Here is a 21569-nt window from a genome sequence, read left to right as displayed (position 1 = left end):
ATAGTCAAAATATCACTCTCATGAAAAATGCATCAGTCCTCAATGGTTCCCTGGGGAATTCTCCTAAAATTAAAGATCAAGGCTATTTCATCATTTATTCCAGAGAATAATAAAGCGATCATTCCAAATTCTTTCCCTTTTTTTTTTTTATTTGCGGCAGGTATAAAAACAATACCTAAACCTAATAAAGATTCTCAACATACACACCCCAAAGACCAATCTCACTTATTAGCAAACAGAAACCAACAGACTACATCGAGACTACACTGTGAGCAAACAGGATTTACTACAGGAAGACAAGGACAATTCAACATTAGAAAATCTATGACTATGAGCTACCAGATTAACAGATCTAAGGAGATTATTTCATTAACAGAGATGACAAGAAGGCATTCGACAAAATTCAAGATCCATAATGGATTTAAAATTAAAAGTCAACAAAACTGGAATTGATCACTATGCCCCAAAACATGAAAAAATGCATATACTAATGTCAAAGACCAGGCATCTTACTTAATGAGGAAACACTAGGCATATTCCCTCTAAGGCCAAGACAAGCAAAGGAGGCTGGTTTCCTCTATAACTTTTAACATTGTTTTGGACATTTTAGCCAACATGAGAAAACAATAAGAAACTTAAGAATGGGAAAGAAAAGCAGAATTAACTCTATTTGCAACTGATGTAGTTTACCCAGAAAACCCAAGAATCAATGACAAAACAAATAATTTTTAAAATTATAAAGAAGCAGAATATATGAAAATTATTGCTTTTTGCATATTAATTTTATATCAAACAATAAATGGAAGATACATAATGAAAGAGATCTACCTATAAAAGCACCAAAAAAGTAAAATACTTAAAAATAATGTAGCAAGAAATGTACAAAACTTAACCCTCCTGAAGGGCAAAGAAGTGGGGCCTAAACGAATGGAAAGGTACCCCTTGTTTTCGGAGAGGGCAATGCAACATCATAGAGACGACAATTTCCCTTCAAGTTAACAAATAAGTCTAATGCAATCTCACCAAATACACCAAGTATTGCTCTGTTTTATTTCTGGGCATAAATGGGTTCATATGAAAAAGAAGGATGTAAGACGTCTAAGAATAATGACTTGGGAATAGCCCCACCCTTATTAGAATATAATATAAGGTTCTGTATCAAAATGTTGTGGAACTAGCACATAAATTCCCAGTTGGGTCAACAGAACAGAAGAGAAGGTTCAGAACTAGACCCAAATACAGGCACAGCATGTGATCCAGCAGACATCGCAAATCAATGGGGAGAAGATGGACTTCTCAGGCATGGGACTAGACACCTGGTAACCACTGGGGAAGGAAAGGTGAATATTTATCTCACATCCTACACCAGAAGCAGCCCTGAAGATGCTGAAAATAAACACAAGAAATGAAACCATTCCAGTCCTAGAAGAAGTGGTGAATACCATCATAACCCGGGCGTGGAGAAAGATTTTCTAACTATGCCTCAAATTCCACATGCGGAAAGGAAAACCTTGCCGAATTAGACTATGAAAATAAAAGCAGGACTTTTATTTATATGAATAAGGACTGAATTACGGACTCCACCGGCCCCCTTCTGCCTAGTGTGATAATTCATCCTGGCAACGCAGCCCATAAACTTCTGAGGAGTAGTGAGACATTGTCGGCCTGCCACTTATCTGCTCTTCACGTTGACTCCAGCAGGGGCTGAGGCCATGAGCAGACCCTTTCTCAAACAAGGGCAGGACACCTGGGGCCCTGTACTAGCTTTGAGGTGCCAATGGAGAAACAGCTTCTGAGCACAGCTGGCCCCAAGGTCAGCCCGCTTTCCTGAAAGCTTCCACTGCGCCCCACATTCCTCTCTACCATGCCCTCTCCTGAGCGTATGTCGAAATCCTAACTAAACTAAACCTGCTTATTCTTCCAGCACCATCTCTCTCGCTCCTGGCTGTGTGTCCCAAGTCAGCTTCTCTGAGCAGCCAGCTTTTGCCCATGGGCCTCTGTGCACGCTGCTGCCCTCTCCCCCGGGATGCTACAACCCCACGCACCCCTGCCTCAACCCAACGTGACGCCCCACCACCACGACCTCCTTCCAGGCTCCGCTCGGGGCATCGGCACTGCTGGGGCTCCTCCCAGCTCACCTTGATCTCTTCCTCACGGCATGCTGCAACTACGGGCGGTCTTGTCCCTCCCCCATGGTCAGTGAGCCATCGCAGGCAGGGCTGCCGCCTTCCTTCTCCCTGTACCTGGAATGGCTTGCACAAGGCCTGACACGGAAGCCAGGGCACAACTACCCTCATCACATACTTGGTGAATTAATTCACTCATTTGATTCTGGCTCTCCACAAATAAACTATTCCCAGGTTCTGTTCCAATGAGAAAGTTGCAGAGGAAAACCCCATGGAATGTTCTCCTAGTTAGCATCTACATCTCCTGTCACAGTGCACAGCCCCAAAGAGGAGAGAGAAGTCACTCTGACGAGTGTGTTTTCTCATCAGTCAGGGCAGAGGCACACTTAGAAGGCGTCTAGGAAAGCACTTCAGTGATGCAGAGCGGATGCAGCAGCGAGGCGAAGCTGGGATTCCAGCAGGCTCTTGCATATTTTCCCTTATAGGGTTACAGCAGAGACTCCTCATGCAGACCCTTCTGGATATTTCCATCAGCTTTTGCAAGTCATCCAAGTGGGCTGCGTAAGGTCCATCTAAGAAATCTCAGAAAAAGCAGCACACAGCTTTGCACACTGGTTGGAAAGGTTCCCTAGGCAACAGAATCCAGCCCAACTTCCTTCAAAATCCAGATTGGCAGTGTCAAATCCCAGTCCCACTGTCCACCAGACGGATGGCAGTGGGTAAAGTCCCTGAGCTTATGTGAGTTCTGGGCCCCTCACCTATACAGTCCAGGAATACTAATCCTGTATTCACGCAGTACAGCTGTGAAGATCCAAGAAGATGCATGCAAATCAAAGCCTCTGACTTCTGGGTTGCTCAGTTAGTGCCAGTTGAATGTAAATCTGAAAAGGGAAAGCAAACGCTTCTATTCACCACTCTCCACGGTCTGAAGACACAGAGACAATCTCTGGTCAGTTCCTGATCCTGAAAGCTGAGTTTTTAAAAGACTTATCAGTACCCCATAGGGAAAGCCCGCCCTTCTAAAAGGGTGTGTGCACACAGGCCTATCCGAATTCTTAAACTCTTCCTTTCTGGATTTTATAGAGCCAACAAGAACTCCCCAAAGGATATGGGGTAAAAATCCACAGAACATGGCTTTTCAGGAAATTGTCATGATTCTTGAAAGTCAGAGTAATACATGGATGCACGATTCAAGCCCTAATAGAAAATATTGCTTCATAGAAAGCAAAAGGCAAAACCTAGATTTGGGTAATTTGGGGTTTTATAATGAATCATAGTAATAGATATAACCCGACAATGCCAGAGAAATCGGATTTCTTGATTCCTGAAGCCCGATGCCTATGGCTGTTCGGAAAAGATTATTAGCTGGCAGAGCTGCATGACATAAACCAAACTAGAAGCACACAAAAGTTTTAAATAGGATACTGCGAGCATAGCATCTCCAGCCCATTTATACCAATTCAGTGAATCCAATAATAAGTTGTTGAACACCTACTATGGTCAAGACACCCCCTTAAAATGTAACAACATACAGTCCCTGAAATCCAAGGGTTCACAATCTAGAGCAGCAAAAAACCTTTGGATTCACAGAGCCATTATCCTATGAAAGGGAGAGTCGCAAAAGGTTTTTAGAAAGAGCTGCATGAGTGGGTTTCCACTTTGAAAGTGCCTTTCTGGTTTACGTGAGATCAGCTGATGCCCAGTCAAGAAAATATGAAGAATCATAGTGACAGGAAGATGGGAAAGGAAAATGCAACGCATACTATTTATTATAAGGATATTTTAAACATTTGCTACAAAAACACAACTTGTTGCACAAATGTTTAAACATCTACTCAGAGCCAGGCAATAGCTAAGTGAGCCATGTCAGTGATAAGGAAAGCAAATATGACCCCTGTGCTGGTGTGAATTTGTGGACCCCAGAAAAGCCGTGTGCTTTAATCCTCATTCAGTATTGTTGGGTGGGAGTTTTTAAATTATCCATGGAGATGTGACCCACTCAATTGTGGGTGGTAACTTCTAATTAGATGGTTTCCATGGAGATGAGTCTTCACCCATTCAAGGTGGGGTTGCTTGCTGGAGCCCTTTAAGAAGGAACCATTTTAGAAAGAATGACAGAGCCTGCACAGCCAGAGACTTTTGGAGATGAAGAAGGAAAATGCCACCAGGACAGCTTCACGAAACAAGAAGCCTGGAGCGAACGCTAGCAGATGTTGCCAGGTTCACCATGTGCCCTCCAGTGGAGAGGGAAACCCTGGACTTCATCGGCCATCTGGAACCAAGGTATCTTTCCCTACATGTCTTAGACTGGATATTTCTTCAGCCTTGCTTTAGTAGGACATTTTCGTGGCCTTAGAACTGTGAATCTGCATCTTATTAAATTCCCTTTTTTAAAAGGCCATTCCATTTCTGGTATATTGCATTCCAGCACCTAGCAAACTAGAACAGCCCTTACATTCAAATTAGAAAGAACAAATAGCATGTGAGCAAATAAAAACAGAAAATTATGATGAAGGCTATAAGAAAGCATCTGGCCAACAATTTATATGCCTGATTTAAAAGAAAAAATCTCTGATTTTTTCACTCTTACAGATCAGTCAAGTTAAAAGAAATTTTAAAACCTGGAGCAAAACCTCCTACATTGTGCTGTAAGCTCTGTTCAAAACAAAAACAAAACCAATTAAACCAAAAATAACATAGGATGTAACCATTTGTAATGAGCATTTATGAGGCTTCAAGTCATCTTTTAATGTATGTTTTAAGCATCACTGCTGTCAGTCCTGCAAACTCACCTGGCAGCATACAGAAGATCTGCCCGCAGACAAAACAGTTCAGTATTGTCTTAGATACAAAGTAATATTTTGTCATGCCTTTGGCTCAGCACTATATAAAAGTTACTTAAATGTGATACTATCTGTTTTTGTCCCCCAAAAATACAATTATTAATTTGGGGAAAACCTGGCTTTGACTAAATCTGATACAAGAGAACTCAGATTTTCAAAAATGAAATTGTGGCCATTTATTTCAGAATTATTTGCTATACACAAAGAATCTAGATTATAATTTACCTTAATGCACCAAAGTGTGTTTCCATTTACAAATTCTCTTAACCACTGTGTTAGTTAGATTCAGTTGTCAACTTGGCTGGGTGAGCACACCTAGTCTTGTTGCTGTGGACATAAGCCAACGGTACGTGAACCTCATCTGTTGCTAATTACATCTGCAGTCGGCTAGGAGGCGTGTCTGCTGCAATGAGTGACGTTTGACTTAATTGGCTGGTGCTTAAATGAGAGATGGCAAGGTAGCACAGCTAAGCAGCTCGGCATTCCTCATCACAGCACTTGGAGCTCAGCCCAGGCCTTTGGAGATGCAGAAAGAAGTCACCCCGGGGAAAGTTGTTGGAACCCAGGGGCCTGGAGAGAAGACCAGCAGAGACCATCCTGTGCCTTCCACGTAAGAAAGAACCTCAGTGGAAAGTTATCTGTCTTTCCTATGAAGAACCAACAAAATAAATCCCCTTTTATTAAAAGCCAATCTGTCTCTGGTGTGTTGCATTCCGGCAGCTAGCAAACTAGAACCACCACCATTCTCTCTCTACTCCTATAATAAACAGTAACCAATTCCCAACTACTCTGAATAAGTGGGGTTGAGAGGCTATTTACCAATAAATTCCTGCACCCCTTCTCTTACCAGAATCAGGAATGAGATGGGGATGTGAGGATACAGGCAAGTGACATTTAAAGGATCATGACAGAATAGTATGAATAATTTTATGCCCATGAATTCAATAACTTAGATGAAACAGATAAGTTTCTCACAGACACAAATTAGCAAAGCTCATCTCAAGAAGAAATAGATGGGCGGGCCACAGTGGCTCAGCAGGCAAGAATGCTTGCCTGCCATGCCAGAGGACCAGGGTTCGATTCCTGGTGCCTGCCCATGTAAAAAATAAAAATAAATACATAATAAAAAATTTTTAAAAAAAGAAGAAATAGATAATCTGAAGGTCTCTATATAAGGAAAACTCTATACCTGGCTGGCTTCTAGTGACTTCTACCAAACATTTAAGGAAGAAAAAAATACTGATTCTATACAAAGTCCTGCAGAAAATTAAAGAGAGTGGCCAACATTACTCAGAAAAATATATTGCAAGGAACCAAAACAGATGACTGTTCCTCATGAACACAGATACAAAATTAACAAAATTTTTAGCAAATTAAATTGAACAATATTCAAAGAGGATAATGCATTATGGCCAAATGGGGATCCCCCCAGGAGTGTGAGGTTGGTTTAACATTAGAAGATCAATAAACAGAACTCACCAGAGCAGTAGACTGTCTAAGAAAAGACATCACGGCCATTTCAAAAAGGCAGAAACAGCCTTTGACTCATAACTAGAAAAGAAACTTCTTGGCAAATGAGAAAAGGGAAATGCCTCTAACCTAATAAAGGGCATCTGCAATAAAACTAAAGGCCTGCAACCCTTTCATCAAATTTAATGCTAAAAAGGTGGAATACTTTCACCCTAGGATTGAGAACAATGCAAGCAAGTCTTTCTTCCCCACTTCCACTCCACATGGTACTACAAGTTCTAGCCAACGTGCTAAGGCAAGAAAAAGAAAAGGCATTCATATTGGAAAGGAACAAGCAAAACTGTCCTTTTTCACAAATGCATGATCATTTATATTTAAAAAGTTCTTAGAACTAGTGATTTTCACAAGGTTGTAGGACACGAGGTCAATTTAAAGCATCAGTAGTATTTCTATATAGACTTGTGGTGAACAATCAGAAATTGAATTTTTAAAATTCCATTTATAGTTGCATCAAAAATATAAAGTCTTTCAGGATAGATATGACAAGATATGAGCAAGTTCTATACACAGAAAACTACAAAATATTGCTGAGACAAATTAAAGAAGACCTAAATAAATGGAGAGATATACCACTTCCATTTATAAATTTTTTAAAAATCAGTATTAAGTATAAGTACAATTAATCTTAAGCAAACTTTATTTTTAGACACTGATAAGCTGATTCAAAGCTAATATGAAAATGCAAAGGACCTGGGATAGCCAAGACAACTTTGGGGGAAAAAAAGATTTACAATATCTAATTTCAAAGCCTATTATAAATCTACAATAGTCAAGACAGTGTGAAATTGACTAAGACTGGAATAAGAGAGCCAGAAATAGATGAAGGGTCAGTGACCGATTTTTTTTCTTTACAGGTAGTCAAGTGGATTTGAGGATCCATTCTTCACAGGAGATGCCAGGGGTTTTGACAAAAGGGAACTGAATCATGGCTGCTTTTTCATTGTGGCTCAAAGTGTAATTCAAGCTGGCAAAGAAAATCACATTAGCCATGAAGCGCTTTCTAGGGCAGTGGATTTCAAAACAGGTAGGTCATGTATATTCTTATATTTCTAAAGACTTTAGAATATCACAGCATGGAAATTCAGCAAAAATATAGGAGTCAGAACTTCTAACAAAGGAGATTACTCAGTGACATGACTCCTGTGGGACTAATTTTGACAGAACTTTCTGAAACTATGTACAACTGAACATGGAAAAAGCTCAACGCTTTTATCAGAGAAATTGTGTGTTTTATTTAATTAAAAAGTTGAAGATCTGCAAAACAGTCATGCATAAAATACAGGATTCCCACACACCACCCTATTATTAACACCCTGCATGGGTGTGGGACATTCGCTACAATTGATGAAAGCAGATTTTTATAATTTACTATTAATTATTTTAGTTCATGGTTTAACTTGGGAGTCACTGATTGTGTTGCACAGTTCCATCGAATTTTTTTAACTTTGATTCTGGCACCATATTAAAATCTAACATTTTTACTTTTAATCATATTTAGATATACATCTCAGTGCTACTAATTGTATTCAGTGTCCGCCATCTCCGGTGGTTTATTTTCGTCAAGTTTTACGGAAACACAGCCACAGCCATTCATTTAAATACTGTCTGCGGCTGCTTTCGAAGAACAGCAGCTGAAATGAAAAGTTGCAACAGAGGTCCCATATGGCTCCCTAAAATATTCACCATCTGGACCTTTAAGAAAAAGTTTGCCAAACCCATGAAATACACCCACATGCACGGCCCACTGATTTTCAACAGAGGTGCCAAGGCAATTCAATGGGAAGAAGACAGATAACCTTTTCAAAAAATGGTACTGGAACAATGGAATAGTTGTTATTTTTTTAAAAAATATTAAAAAAAAAAAAAAGGAAACTCAGCCTTACCTCACACCAAATACAAAAACTCAATTGTATCATGGACCTAAAGGTAAAAGGTAAAAGTACAAAACTTCTAGAAGCAAACATAGAAGAAAATTTGTCTAGACGTTGGCAATATTTTCTTAAATAGGGCACAAAAAGCAAAACTTATTTTAAAAAAAAAACCTCAATAAATATGACTTCTTCAAAAGACATTGTTACAAAATTGAAATGGCAAGTCATAGGCTGGGAGAAATATTACCAAAGCAATGTATATCCTACTGAGGACCTGTATTTAAAATACATTTCGAAAAAGAAAACTCATACAAATCAGTAATAGACAAATAACCCAATAAGAAAATGGGCAAAAGAGGTGAACAGGCAACTTCACCAAACAGCTGTACAACCGACAAATAGGCACAAAGATGCTCGTCATCATTTGCCATTAAAGAAACGCACATTAGAACCACCAGGAGACACCCAGTGTGCCCACCGGGCTGTAACACAAAGACTGACCGCACGTTAAACCGACCTGGATGGAAGGAAATGGAACTCTGATTCCCTGCTGGCTGAACGTCAAAAATAAAACTACTTTGCCAAACAGTTTGGCACTTTCTTAAAATCATAAACACACCCTAATGACAGGACGCAGCCGTCTCACTGCTGTGAATGACGCAGCAACAGAGGGATGACCTCCTGACACATGCGACAACGTGGATGCATCTCAAAATGATCAGGCTGAGTACAAGAAACAGACAAAAAAGACTATACACCAAATTATTTCATTTATATTAAATTCTAGAAAAGGCAAGCAAATCCACAGTGACAGAAAGCAGAGCAGTGGCTGTGTGGGGACAAGCGGAGCCAAGCGAGGACAGAGGGTGCCGGGAGGAGGGGTTCCCAAGGGACAGGAGGAGCTTGGGGGTGGGGAGCTGTGGACATGGTCACTATCTTAATTGTGCTGATGGCTTCACAAGCTGATACCTATGCCAAAACACCAAACCATGCACCTTAAGTACGTGACGTTCACTGTACATCAATTACATTCCAATTACTGTACATGGAAGAAGCTAGTTTGGCTTTTTGTTTGTTTTATTGTTTTAGGTCTTAGGACTCTCCCAGAAATAACTTCCTGTAGGGGAAAATTTACATAAAGAAAAGTGCAACCATAATGATAACTGAAAGGGAAAAGCATTTGATTTTCTGAGAATGTATCCACATAAACTACTCTCAGATTTAGATACAATGTTACAAATAATTTCCATTTGCTTTTCTGAACTCAACGTGCAGGAGGGTGAGAGACGAGAGGCTGCTGCATAACATGCAGCCCTGGCTGAACCCAGTTTGAAAAGACCATCCTCTCTTTCTCTTTATACTCTCCCTAGAAGCTGGGGCCACAGGTTATACATTTCTGAAATTCTCCACATTACATCACACTCAGAAATGTGAAGGCCATAGATGCAGGCCCCGATTCATTCTGCCTTAAGGCTCTCAGCCTCCCACCTGGCTCACCTACCTGGAGCCTAGGCTGCAGCTCAGCTCCCACACTGCATACCATCACCAGGCCCGCCTCCTGGGGAGGGAAGGCCACACCAGACGAGACGCATGTGCAGTGACAGGAAGCTGCCAGGTTCTCTCAGTCTAGGTGGGAAGGGAGGTGGGGGGATTTGGGGGCGAGGATGAGCTCTTCCGGCTTGTGCAGCTAGAACGAATAACTACCCGCGGAAAGGTCCGCAGTGGGCCTGCCTGGGCTGGGAGTCCGTGGGTTCAAGAGACGCAGGTTGGAGACAAAGTTTAAAGGCAGAAAAGAAAACCTGACTTGTCCAGGAGAGGTCACATTAGACAGGAAACCTCTGTGTGTTTTATCTGATGACGCGTGATCTAGGTAAGCGGGCTCCGAAGCAAACAGCACCAGCAGGGAGGGCCAACAGCCCCAGGAAGGCCCCGGCCCCTGCGTTACTCTTGCTCTTTTCCATCAAGTCACAGAAAGGCCCGCTGAACTGCGTTCTCTGCAGCCATCAAGCTGGGTCAGGTCAGGGTCTCACGAACGGGTGTTTCTTCTCATTAAAGGGAAGGAATCAAAACAAAGGAGATGAAGACTGAATTTTTTATGTTTAGAAAAGGCCGTATTCTCCTCTGTGCTGAGGGAGATGAAGTACCAGTGGTCGGAGGTCCGTCTGTCTCAGTCCATAGCTAAAAAGACTGCGGAGGCAGCGAGAGCCCCCAGTGGGCCTGCTCAGAAGGTGGTTCTGGCTGCTGGAGAACACTACGCAGACCCTTCAGGGCGCTGCCTGGACAGCAGGGGGGCCGGGCAGTCTTGGGGGGCAGCAGGGAGCGGTAGGGCAGGACTCCAGGGGGCAAACGCTTCCAGAGCCAGCCCCAAGCGGTCCCTCCCTTACCTCCGGTGGTGCATCTCCCACATAGGAAGGGAGAGGCGGACACACCCCCTCTCTGCAGCCGGGCCTAGTGACTGGGTTCTCACGTGACAATGGAGGAAAGCCTTAGAAAGATAAAGACATCTAATCCTGTGGCTTTATAAATGCAGACACACAGAAGCCCAGTGCAGAAAGGTGACTTCCAAGGACCCCAGTCTAGTTACTGGCAAGAAGGGACGAAAACAAGTCTGGTTGCTGAAACTACACTCTTTGTGTGTAAGCAGAGCTGACATGAGAAGGCAGGGCAAGGAGGTGGCTCTGGCATGTCTCTAAATAAGGGAGCATGGCGCAGAACACGGAGGGGTTTTCTCACTGGGGACCAGTGAAAAGTGTCTACAACTGAGAGGAACTGTGCAACCAAGTAAGCATCCTGCAAAGATGTGGTCTGTTTATTTGGACTTTATCAACGATGCCCAGCAGATGGAGGGAGCTGAAGGCTATGATGACTGAGCAGCAGAACCGCGAAGGGTGACACATTTATATGATGGAATGTGGTGCAGCTACAAAAAGGATGTCAAGGGGCACACTGCGAATTGGTTTAACCCTGGAGACAATGTGTTGTGCAAAATAAGCCAGAAACAAAAGAGCTGACATGCTAAGATCTCTTTCAGAAAATACTTACAAGAAAACTGGAGCCTAGAGTGTGAGCCCTTAGAGCAGCCACATTGGGTCTGAGGCTGTCAATGTATTTCTAGATTCTGAGAGCTGAGCTCTATGAGTATCAGTTGGAATTTCCCTGGAATTCTGAGTAACTCTGACACCTAAGACCCAGAAATGGAGCTGCAGCCTGAAAGTTAGCACAGCTACATGCGGTAACAGTTAAAGTAACCCAAAAAGAGATCAGGCCCAATTAGAGATAAAAACGAAACCAATCTGGTGGGGACTAAGGTAAATCAGAACACAGGGTGACAGGTGGTCATGCATTTACTCCAGACCTTCACCTACCGTCTGAGACCAAAGGCAGAGAGGTTTACCACATCTAGAACCTAAACTTTCTGTGATTCACAATCAAAACCAACCTGTCTGAGAGCTCATCAAACAACACAAACGCCCGGAGTCCAGGACAGGAACAAGGCTTTGTAATTCTGCACAGCCTAATGGAATACCCAGATACTCACAGTACGGTGGGCTGATAATTAAAAAGTATTGATAGAGTTGCTGGAGGATCTGAAGGGGAAAAAAAAATACATACATACATACATATTTATATATATATATGTATACATATGGAACTATTAAATTCTACCAATCTGGGAAACCCCTGGTACCCTCTCAAACTTTGGGGACTCCCAAAAAGATAGGCCAAGCCCTGGATTTTGAGGTTTGCCCTTATGAAACTGCCTATAACCAGGCCTAGGAGTTGCTTTCAGGAAGCCTCTTTGTTGCTTGGTGGTGGCTCTCTCTCTAGGCCCAACTCCACAAGGAGAATCCTGACCTTCCCCGCTGTGGGACTTGACACTCGGGGGTGAAAGTCTTCCTGACATCGTGACTCCTGTCCCTGGCACCGTGGGACTGACAACACCTTCCTGATCAGATGGGGAAAAACAGGTGTAATAAAATGAGGCATCAGTGGCTAAGAGGGACCAGTTGGCATCAGGAGGCAGTTCTGGAGGCTGCTCCCCACAAGCTTCAGTCAGACGGTGCTGACTGCCGTGGTTTGCTGGATCCCAACCAGCACCACCCCTGTCAGCTCTCGGAATACCCTGGGCTCGAGCTGGGACTCTGGAAAGGTTTCATGCACTAGGCCTGCCTTCCTGGAGCCCATAATCCCCAGAGGGTTCCTGGGAAGGACAGGTCCTGAAGCTCAGAGGGGCCAGCCTCTCCAAGACTATCCATTACTTTCATCGCTCTGTCCTTTGGTGCGGACACCCCTTCTTGGCCTGGGAAAGTCGGAACATTTGCTGCCCAGGGATCCCTGTGGACTGGGGAGAAGGAGGGGGTGTAACAGACAGACCGGGGGCTGACAGATGAGTGTGGCTGCTGAACCACTATGTTAACACTCCTTCCAGCCTCCAGCGTTTTGGAGCAGCTAGAGGGAAGGATGTGAGATGCGGAACTGTGGCCTGTGACAGACTCTCAGATCTGTTCTGTGGCTTCCTGCTGGGGTGTGCTTTGAAGATTGCTGCTTTCTCCTTTCTTTGCTTTGAATGTGTGCTGTATTTTACCACAGAAAAACATTTAAAACAAAACAAAAGGCCAAGGTCTGCCGGCACAGAGGAGGGACACCTCTCCAGCATATGCTGGCCACCAGCTGGCCCTCACAAAGCTGAGCTCTGCAGACGCCTGCAGTGACAGTCTCGTGGGGACTGGGAAGGCTCCACAGAGGAGAAAGCAGGAAGAGATTCCCAATTGGGAAAGTTGTTCACAGATCTCTGTACTCCCCAAGGCACTAGGGGGGAAGGGGAGAAAGGAAGGCTAGGGAACGGGGCACTCCAGAATCCTCAGAAAGCTGCCAGCTGTAAGGCACCATGTCCTCAGCAGCTGAGAGGAGAGGCACTGCCTGCTCAGCTCCTTCTTTTCACGCTTCCAGCTCAATTACACGCGTCTCTCCAGCCATCATTTCACTCCAATGAAAAGCCCAACCTAATTAAGTAATCTGAAATGATAACTTTAGTAGATAAAACGGAAGCAGCAGATGCCCAGATGCTGAGCATATTAACTTTCCAGACTTTTACACTTAGCCCCACTGAACAAACCGGACCATCTCTAACTTCCAAAAATGATTTCAGAACAAAAGCAAACTGGGAAACCATGTCCCCTCTGCATTCCAGCTGTTCAAGAGTCAGAGGTGTGGCAATGACAATGCATGTTAGGTTGCCCTCCGATCCCAGTGCTGAAATCATAGTCCATCTGTCAAGAGTAGGGTGGGGTTTATATAATGAGAACAGAGAATGGATGAACATATCTTCCTGGAAGTTGCAGGGGTGCTGGGGGGCCTCAAACAGACAGAAGAGGATGAAATAGAATACTCAACAAATGAGAGATTTAAATATTACCTGCCACAGATATCTCATTTTTTTTATTGTGAAAAATAACACATAGACAAACAAGCGATAAATTTCAAAGCACACTGCAAAAATGAGTTATAGAGCAGATTTCAGAGTTTGGTATGGGTTTATTACCAGCTGCTCTAAGGCACTGGAGACTGAAATATCAATATAATGATTCGGCAGTTATACTCAGTTGTTAAACCCTGCCTTCTCTGTATAATGCCACCATCTCCTTTGCTTTTTCTCCGACTCTTTAGGGGTATTTGGGCTATGGCCATTCTAACTTTTCCATGTGGGAAGGGACTGTTGATAATATAGGATGGGGAGATGGAACTGGTTGACGTTTTAGAGAGGCTGGGCCCTCTGGGTTTCAGGACTTCTCTGTCCTAGGAACACATCTGAAGGTTGTAGGTTCTGGAAAGTTACCCTAATACATGCAAACTTTGTGTTATACATCAGAAGCTAAGGCATGGAGAGATCAAAGGATTGGCCCAGGCACTCTGAACGGAGGTGGCAGAAATCACCCGGCTCGTTCCAGTATTTTCTTTACTAGTCCAGTACTTTTGAAACTATTCCGTGTGCATATACAATAATATCCCCTTTCTATGAGGGGAAAAAGCAATTATAACTCAAAAGATATCTGAGACGACATAAAACTGCCTTCACCACTCTAAAGTTGTATTATTATATCTTCAACATTAAAAAAAAAGCTGAAGACAAAGAATTTTAAAAATGCTTTCTTTCTGCCCTCCTGACTGGAATATTGTAAACCACTGCTTCTCGGTTTTCACGTGGCTACAACTCACCTGAGGGTCTTATTAAAAGCCAGGTTCTGACCCAGTTGGCCTGGGGGCGGGGGTGGGTGGACAGAAATTCTGCATCTAACAAGCTCCCAGGTGACGGCATGGGCGCCGGTTCACAGCACAGACTTGGAGAAGCCAAGCCCTAAACTACAATGAGATCAACCGACCAAGGAAAGGGTGTTTCGGAAGGCAGAGGCAGGTTAGCGAGGATGCTCCTTAAAGAATGAAAATGCTGCTGCCATCACACACCCTCCCTCCCACAGGCTCAGTGAGTATCACAGGCCATCAACAGAAGCTGAATTCAAACAACCAGCAAAGGGATCGAGAAAAGGGACAGCTAAACAAATAACAAGCCCCCAAAGGTGCACTTGGCAGCAGGCCAGCAGTCTGCACCCCACCAGGCCCAACCAGCTCTGCGATGATTTGGCAATGGTTTGGGTTCAGTTTGGACATAGGTTTAACTAATGAATCCTCATCCACCCGAGTCAAAGGGGGGCAAACAACAGCCCCTGGGCCAAACCTCGCCCCAAGCCTGGTTCTGAAATAAAGTTTTATTGGCACACAGCAGCACCCATTCATTTTCTTTCACACGACAATAGAAGTGTTGAGTCCTTGCAACAGAGACCTAAAGCCTTTAAGATTCACGAGCCGGCCCTTTACAGAAAAACTTTGCTACACCCTGTCTACATAGTTAGGGAAATAAAGTTCAAACAGGAAAATCTGAATTTCAAGACAAAGGATACATTCCAAGAGTGAAGAGGCACTCAGAACAGTGTAAACTCAGAGGCAGGCAAGGACCACACTTTACGGTCAGTCCAGGTAAAAGCTGAAAACCAGGCACCTTTCCCCTGCAGAGCTGCGGTTGTTTTCCTACCTACAAACCTCCAGAACCATCTAGCCCATTAAATAAATCACACTCAGGGCTCCTTGGAGAATGTGAACCCCATGAAGGGGCCCGAGATAGGCTCCTGAGCTCACCTGCCATCAGGGAGTGGCCCTAGTGTCCCAGCCTCTTCCACAGCAAAAGAGCAACTGCCCTGGGGGCAGAGGACAGAGGCTCCAGCCACAGGGGTGGGCAGCACCCAGGAGTGGCAGGCAGGCTTGCTGGCCCCCAGCTGCACCTGGCAGATGGCGTGTGCCGCCGTGCATGTGTGTGCCGGGGAAGGCGTGTGCCGCTGTGCATGTGTGTGCCGGGCCAGCACATGCCGTGTACGCATGGGAGCGCAGGCAGGAACAGAAGGCAGGTCTTCCATGCTCGCTCTCCACGGTGTATTGCACCACTCGTCATGGTGAGACTCAGACGCAGTTACAATGGGCTGTAGACTTCCTTGTCTGCGTAGGGCCCAGCTGCTGGTGTTAAAGAGAAGGGACTGAAATTCTGCTCCTCCGCTTTCCAGAGGCACAGCCTTGAGCGCAGGGTAGGTCTCTTTACCTCTCTCTGTAACATGTGGCTGAGCCGAAGGTTGCAGTCAGATTTTAAAACTTCTTCATTTGAAGACCCTGGCACATGCCTTAGCAGGTAAGACGTTCCCCAAAAATCAGACTATTGGCATCATCACTGTCATCAGTCTAGTTATTACTATAAAAAATGTAAAAGCATACTGTCCCCCTGGGCAAGTGGATGTAAGGATTAAATAAGATACGATGTGAATTCCCAATATAGAACGTGGCAGCTGCTCAGAAACGTGAGCTGTTCCTCCCAGAAAAACTGAACCCAGCCTCCCTGGTGACTTCATGCAGCCCCCGCAGCCTTCAGGAAGACCCCCTCTTCCACTCCAACCATCAAAATCCAGGAAAAACAGCAAGAAAAAACAAACTCCCGGGAAGAATTAACGTCTTCCCATCCCACATAGCGCCCTCTCAAAAAAAGCAGCAGTTTGAGCTGATACCAGCTCAATCATCTCTGCTTTGATAAAGCATAACAAGTACTCTTATCATTTCACTTTTGTTGCGATTTCCACACACTGTATAATCTTGTACAATCAAAAGCTCACAGTATATCACACAGTTGTGCATTCATCACCATAATTAATCTTAGAACATTTTCACTACCCCAGGGAAAAAAGAAAAAATAAATGAGAAAACCCAAAACATCCTATACCCCTTATCCACCCCTGTTGCTGATCCCTGCCATTGGTGAGGTATATCTGTTACGCTGATGAGAGAATATTAAGATATTACTGTCAGCTACAGTTCATAGTTTGCAATAGTGTGTTTTTCCCTATACCATTCTACAAACTCCTTGTTTCGCTTTACTCTATATACATGAAAGCTGTGTCCTTCTGACAAGTATTTTTTCTACCGTTAATCCAAAGGGCCCCACAGAGAAAATTTTACTTATAATGCCCAAAACACAGGGGAACCCATCAATAAAATAAATATTTTATACACATTTAGTTTTCCAGCAGAAGGATGTTTATCTCTCTCCATGATAAGGATACAGAAGTTACAAGATAAACTAAAATAAACCTTGTCTGATAAAAGCAGGTATTCCAGAGCGAGGTCTGTCCTCACTTCTAACTTGCCTCCCTCCCACTTTCAATCCAGCTTCCACCAGGCTTGTTTCCCACTCCTCAGAAACAGTCCTGATGACATTCTGGCCACCAAATCCAACAGGCAGTTCTCAGAGCTCGTCCCGCTCGGCCCAGCAGCTCCAGGGACATAGGCCATTGCCCATACTTCTAGAAAGTTTCCACACTCCTCCTAAGCATACTCCTTCCTCGGTGATTTCACCCAATGCAATCTACACAGGACCCTGTCCCCTCCAAACCCTGATTTCCAGCCACCTTCTGGGGAACCTGAACTGACTAACCCCACTGCGGACGGCTGAAGGACGCGACGAATCCTGGTGCAGAGGGGCCTGTCAGAGGCAGCCTGGGGTGCTGCAAAGAATTATGAAAACGAGATGTCAGAGAAAGCATGACAGATTAGGACAAGTGGGGAGTCAGGGCACGTGAGGTACAACTACCAATGTAAACTGGCTACCTGCCGGCCGCTTACCAAAGAGAGGAAAATGTGCAATACCCAATCCACAGAGTGGGAAACCCACTGCGGCTTTGGAGCCACTTGCTGGCTACCTGCTGGCATCCAGGTATTTACACTGCACCATCATAAAATCAGCTCTTCTGTCTGTCTGAACTGGCACGTTCTTTGGGGTCTTCACTTCTTTCGTTTTTTTAGCCCAGTGCTTCTTGACATTTCCACCTGAATGTCCAAAAGGCACCGCGAATCCAAGCGTGCCCCAAAAACAACTTCTGATGATGCCTCTCCCCCCCCATCCCCTTCCCAGCACCCGCCTCCCTCTCCGCCCCCCCACCCCCCCACCCAACCCTCCCACAGTCTTCCCGGCCCAGCACCCAGCAGCTCTGTATCTCTACTCTGCTGTCGCTTAGGCCAAAATGCTCTGAGTCATCCGAACCCTGCCCCTCAGCAAACCCGAGAGCCACTCCCTTCCCCGTGCGCCCGGGCAGCAGGCCCAGCTATCACCTCGCTCCAGGGTCACCGGGCAGGAAACCACAACTCTTCCTCGCGCCTTCCCCGACCCCTACAACCTATTCTCCACTCCCAAATGTTTCATTAAAAATGCACATTCAGAGAGAAAGAGAACACACGTGGCAAAGCATCTGGGAGGCTGGCTGAAGGGCATGCAGGAGTTCTCTGTACTGTTTTTTGCAACGTCCGGTAAGTCTTAATTCCCTCAAAATAGAGAGTTTAAAAAAAGAACCACCTCCCTCAGCGAACGTCCGACCCTGCCTGCCCAGCTCAGACCTCTCCCCTTGAGCACTTCTGTCCCTTCAGGGGAAGGAAACAGCCCCGGCCTATCCCGTCTCTCACACTTGACAGTGGAAATGTAAAAAAGAATTGGAAGTTGAGTGAAAAAAGCCAGACACAAAGAACACACAGTATGTGAGCTCACAGACATGGAATAAGGATAGGCAAGGCCTGGACTCGGAAATGGAAGCACAGGCTGCCAGGGCTGGGCAGGAGTAGGGATTCACGCTGGGGTGGGCAGAGCTTCACCTGGAGAGATGGGAGCATCTCGGTACTGGCGGCCACGCAAGACACGGAACTGCATACATGGAGGTGGTTAAAGTGGGAAATTTTACATTGTACAGATGATATCAGAACAAAAAAGAACACAGAACCACACAACAGAGAGAACCCTAATGTAAGTATGGATGGTAGCTGGACCGGTTTAAAGGATTATGCGCCCTAGAAAAGCCATGTTTTAATCCTGATCCATCCTGTGAAGGCAGCTGTTTCTTTTCATCTCTATTCAGCACTGTGGGTTGGAAAAGTGATTAGATTATCTCCATGGAGATGGGACTCGCCCAATTGTGGGTATGAACCTTTGATTAGAGGGAGATGAGACGCCACCCATTCCAGGTGAGTCCTGATTAATTCCCTGGAATCCTTTAAAAGAGGAAACATTTTGGAAAATGCAACAGAGCCACGAGGAACACGCGAGCCCAGGGAGTCAGAGACCTTTGGAGATGAAGAAGGAAAACGCCCCCAAGAGAAGAAGCAAGAAGCCTAGAGAGAAAGCTAGCAGACTTGCCATATTCGCCTTGTGCCTTTCCAGTTGAGAGAAACCCTGAACTTCATCGGCCTTCTTGAACCAAGGTATCTTTCCTCAGATGCCTTAGATTGGACGTTTCTACAGTCTTATTTGAATTTGGACGTTCTCACAGCATTAGAACTGTAAACTTGCAATTTAATAAATTCCCCTTTTTAAAAGCCATTCCATTTCTGGTATATCACATTCTGGCGGCTAGCAAACTAGAAGAGTAGTTAATAAAAAATTATAATAATATTGGTTCATCAGTTGTAACAAAGGTACCACAATGTACAATGCTAATAACAGGGAAAACCGTGTGTGTTGGCGGTATCTGGGAACTCTGCGTTTTCGCATGATTTTGCTGTAAATCCACATCTGCTCTAAAGAAGGAGAAGTGGGCAGACAGACCACAACTGTCTTCAGAGAGTCCTCAGTGTCGGGGGAAGGAGACATATACAGCTTCACGAGAGCATGACAACTACTCTGACAGAGGTGTGCCAAGATGTGGGAGCAAGCTGACAGGACAAGTGGCCGGCCAGGTGAGGTGGCACAGCACAGTCCCACACCTCCTGGGCACCCCATTCGAGCACTCAGGAAACTTAAACAGTCCCATGCATTTATCTGTCTCCTCTGAGACCAGCAGTTTCCTAAGGGTGAATCCCAGAACCTGAGCAAACACCTAGTACCACAGGTATACCCAACAGAGCACCTGTTACCACAGCTTCACACAGCCACTCAAGAAACACAGGCGACCAATAAATCCCAGAGTATCTGAACAGTGAATAAAGAAGTATTTGCAAAGTCCCCTTGGGAGAATGGCAAGAAAGGGGGACAGTTCAACTTCCCCAATTGGAGAATTCCTGATATTCTTGCAAACAGTGGGGTCAACCAAATCAACAGGCTGAGCCCTCAATCTTGGGGTTTGTTCCTATGAAACTTATCCCCATAAAGGATAGGCTAAGCCTACTTAAAATTAGGCCTAAGAGTCACCCCCAGAGAACCTCCTTTGTTGTTCGGATGCAGCCTCTCTCTCTCAGCCAACACGGCAAAAAAACTCACTGCCCTCCCCCCAACATGGGACATGACTCCCAGGGGTATAAACCTCCCTGGCAATGTGGGACAGGACTCCCAGGATTCTCTGGGACCTTGCATTTTGGGACTGAGAAAGCCTTCTTGACCAAAAGGGGGAAGAGGGAAAGGAGACAAAAATAAAGTGTCAGCAGCTGAGAGATTTCAAACAGAGTCGAGAGAGTTATCCTGGAGGTTATTCTTATACATTATACAGATATCCCTTTTTATTTTATGGTGTATTACAGTAACTAGAGGAAAGTAGCTGAAACTGTTGAACTGTGTTCCAGGAGCCTTGATTCTTGAAGATGATTGTATAATGATATAGCTTTTCAATGTGACTATGTGATTGTGAAAACCTTGTGTCTGATGATTCTTTTATCCACAGTATAGACAGATGAGTAAAAAAAATATGGATAAAAATAAATAAATAAATAATGGGGGATAAGGGGTAAAATAAATTGGGTAGATGGAAATACTAATGGTCAATGAGAGGGAGGGGTAAAGAGTATGGGATGCATGAGTTTTTTCTTTTTTCCTTTTTCTCTCTTTTTTCTGGAGTGATGCAAATGTTCTAAAAATGATCATGGTGATGAGTACACAACTCTGTGATGATACTGTGAGCCACTGAGTGTACACCATGTATGGGCTGTATGTGTGTGAAGATTTATCAATAAAAATATTTGGGAAAAAAAGGTGAGCAGAGGGGTTCAGAGGGTCTGAGGAAAAAGATGAGCAGTTAACAATCGATGTGGTAAAAAGCGCCTGGATGCATCTGGTTATCTGCGTTTAAACTGTATTCAAGCTTCTGCCCACCCTTAAGTCCTGGCCACAGTGAACACCTCCCACCCTGCCAGGCGAGCACCTAACCTGCAGCCCTCAGCTGTTTCCTCCAAGCTAGCACTCAAGAAGTCCTGGCCTACCAGAGCCTGCAAGAACGGCATTCTCAACAATTACCATTGTCTAAAAATCTGTAACTGGGCAAGAAAATAAACAACCTGAGAGAATATGCCCCCCACTCAGGATGCTTTCCTGCCGGCCTGTCAGAGAATGGAAGAAACAGCACACCTGCGGAAACATCTCTGCTCAAGCTGCCTCGGAAAACTGTTCCTTCCTATGTGTCTTTGTGCTAAACCAGGCATTCTTTGTCACAGCCTGAAATGGTTATAATGAAAAACTGGGACCTGTGTGGGGCTGAAGCCCACCCCGCACGAAGACATTCGGGTCTTAGTGCCGTGTGGGTCACGGGAAAGCACGGGAAATCATTCGGTAATTACCGTCATTAATGAAGCCGAGTAGGAGCTTCAAAGCCCCTACCCAGGGGAGGCTCAGCTGAATGCAATGGGCCTGGAGCCCTCAC

At 44.7% G+C, this 21569-nt stretch overlaps 1 protein-coding gene across 12 annotated transcripts in view; it reads right to left on the bottom strand.

The window, feature by feature from the left end:
- Nucleotides 1-21569, bottom strand: part of AFAP1 (actin filament associated protein 1) — a 198263-nt gene that overhangs the window by 128258 nt on the left and 48436 nt on the right. The gene's annotated exons all lie outside the window — the stretch shown is intronic.

Source organism: Tamandua tetradactyla, chromosome 19 (genome assembly GCF_023851605.1).
Source record: "Tamandua tetradactyla isolate mTamTet1 chromosome 19, mTamTet1.pri, whole genome shotgun sequence".
Taxonomy (NCBI): Eukaryota; Metazoa; Chordata; class Mammalia; order Pilosa; family Myrmecophagidae; genus Tamandua; species Tamandua tetradactyla.
This window is presented reverse-complemented; position numbering and strand designations above follow the sequence as displayed.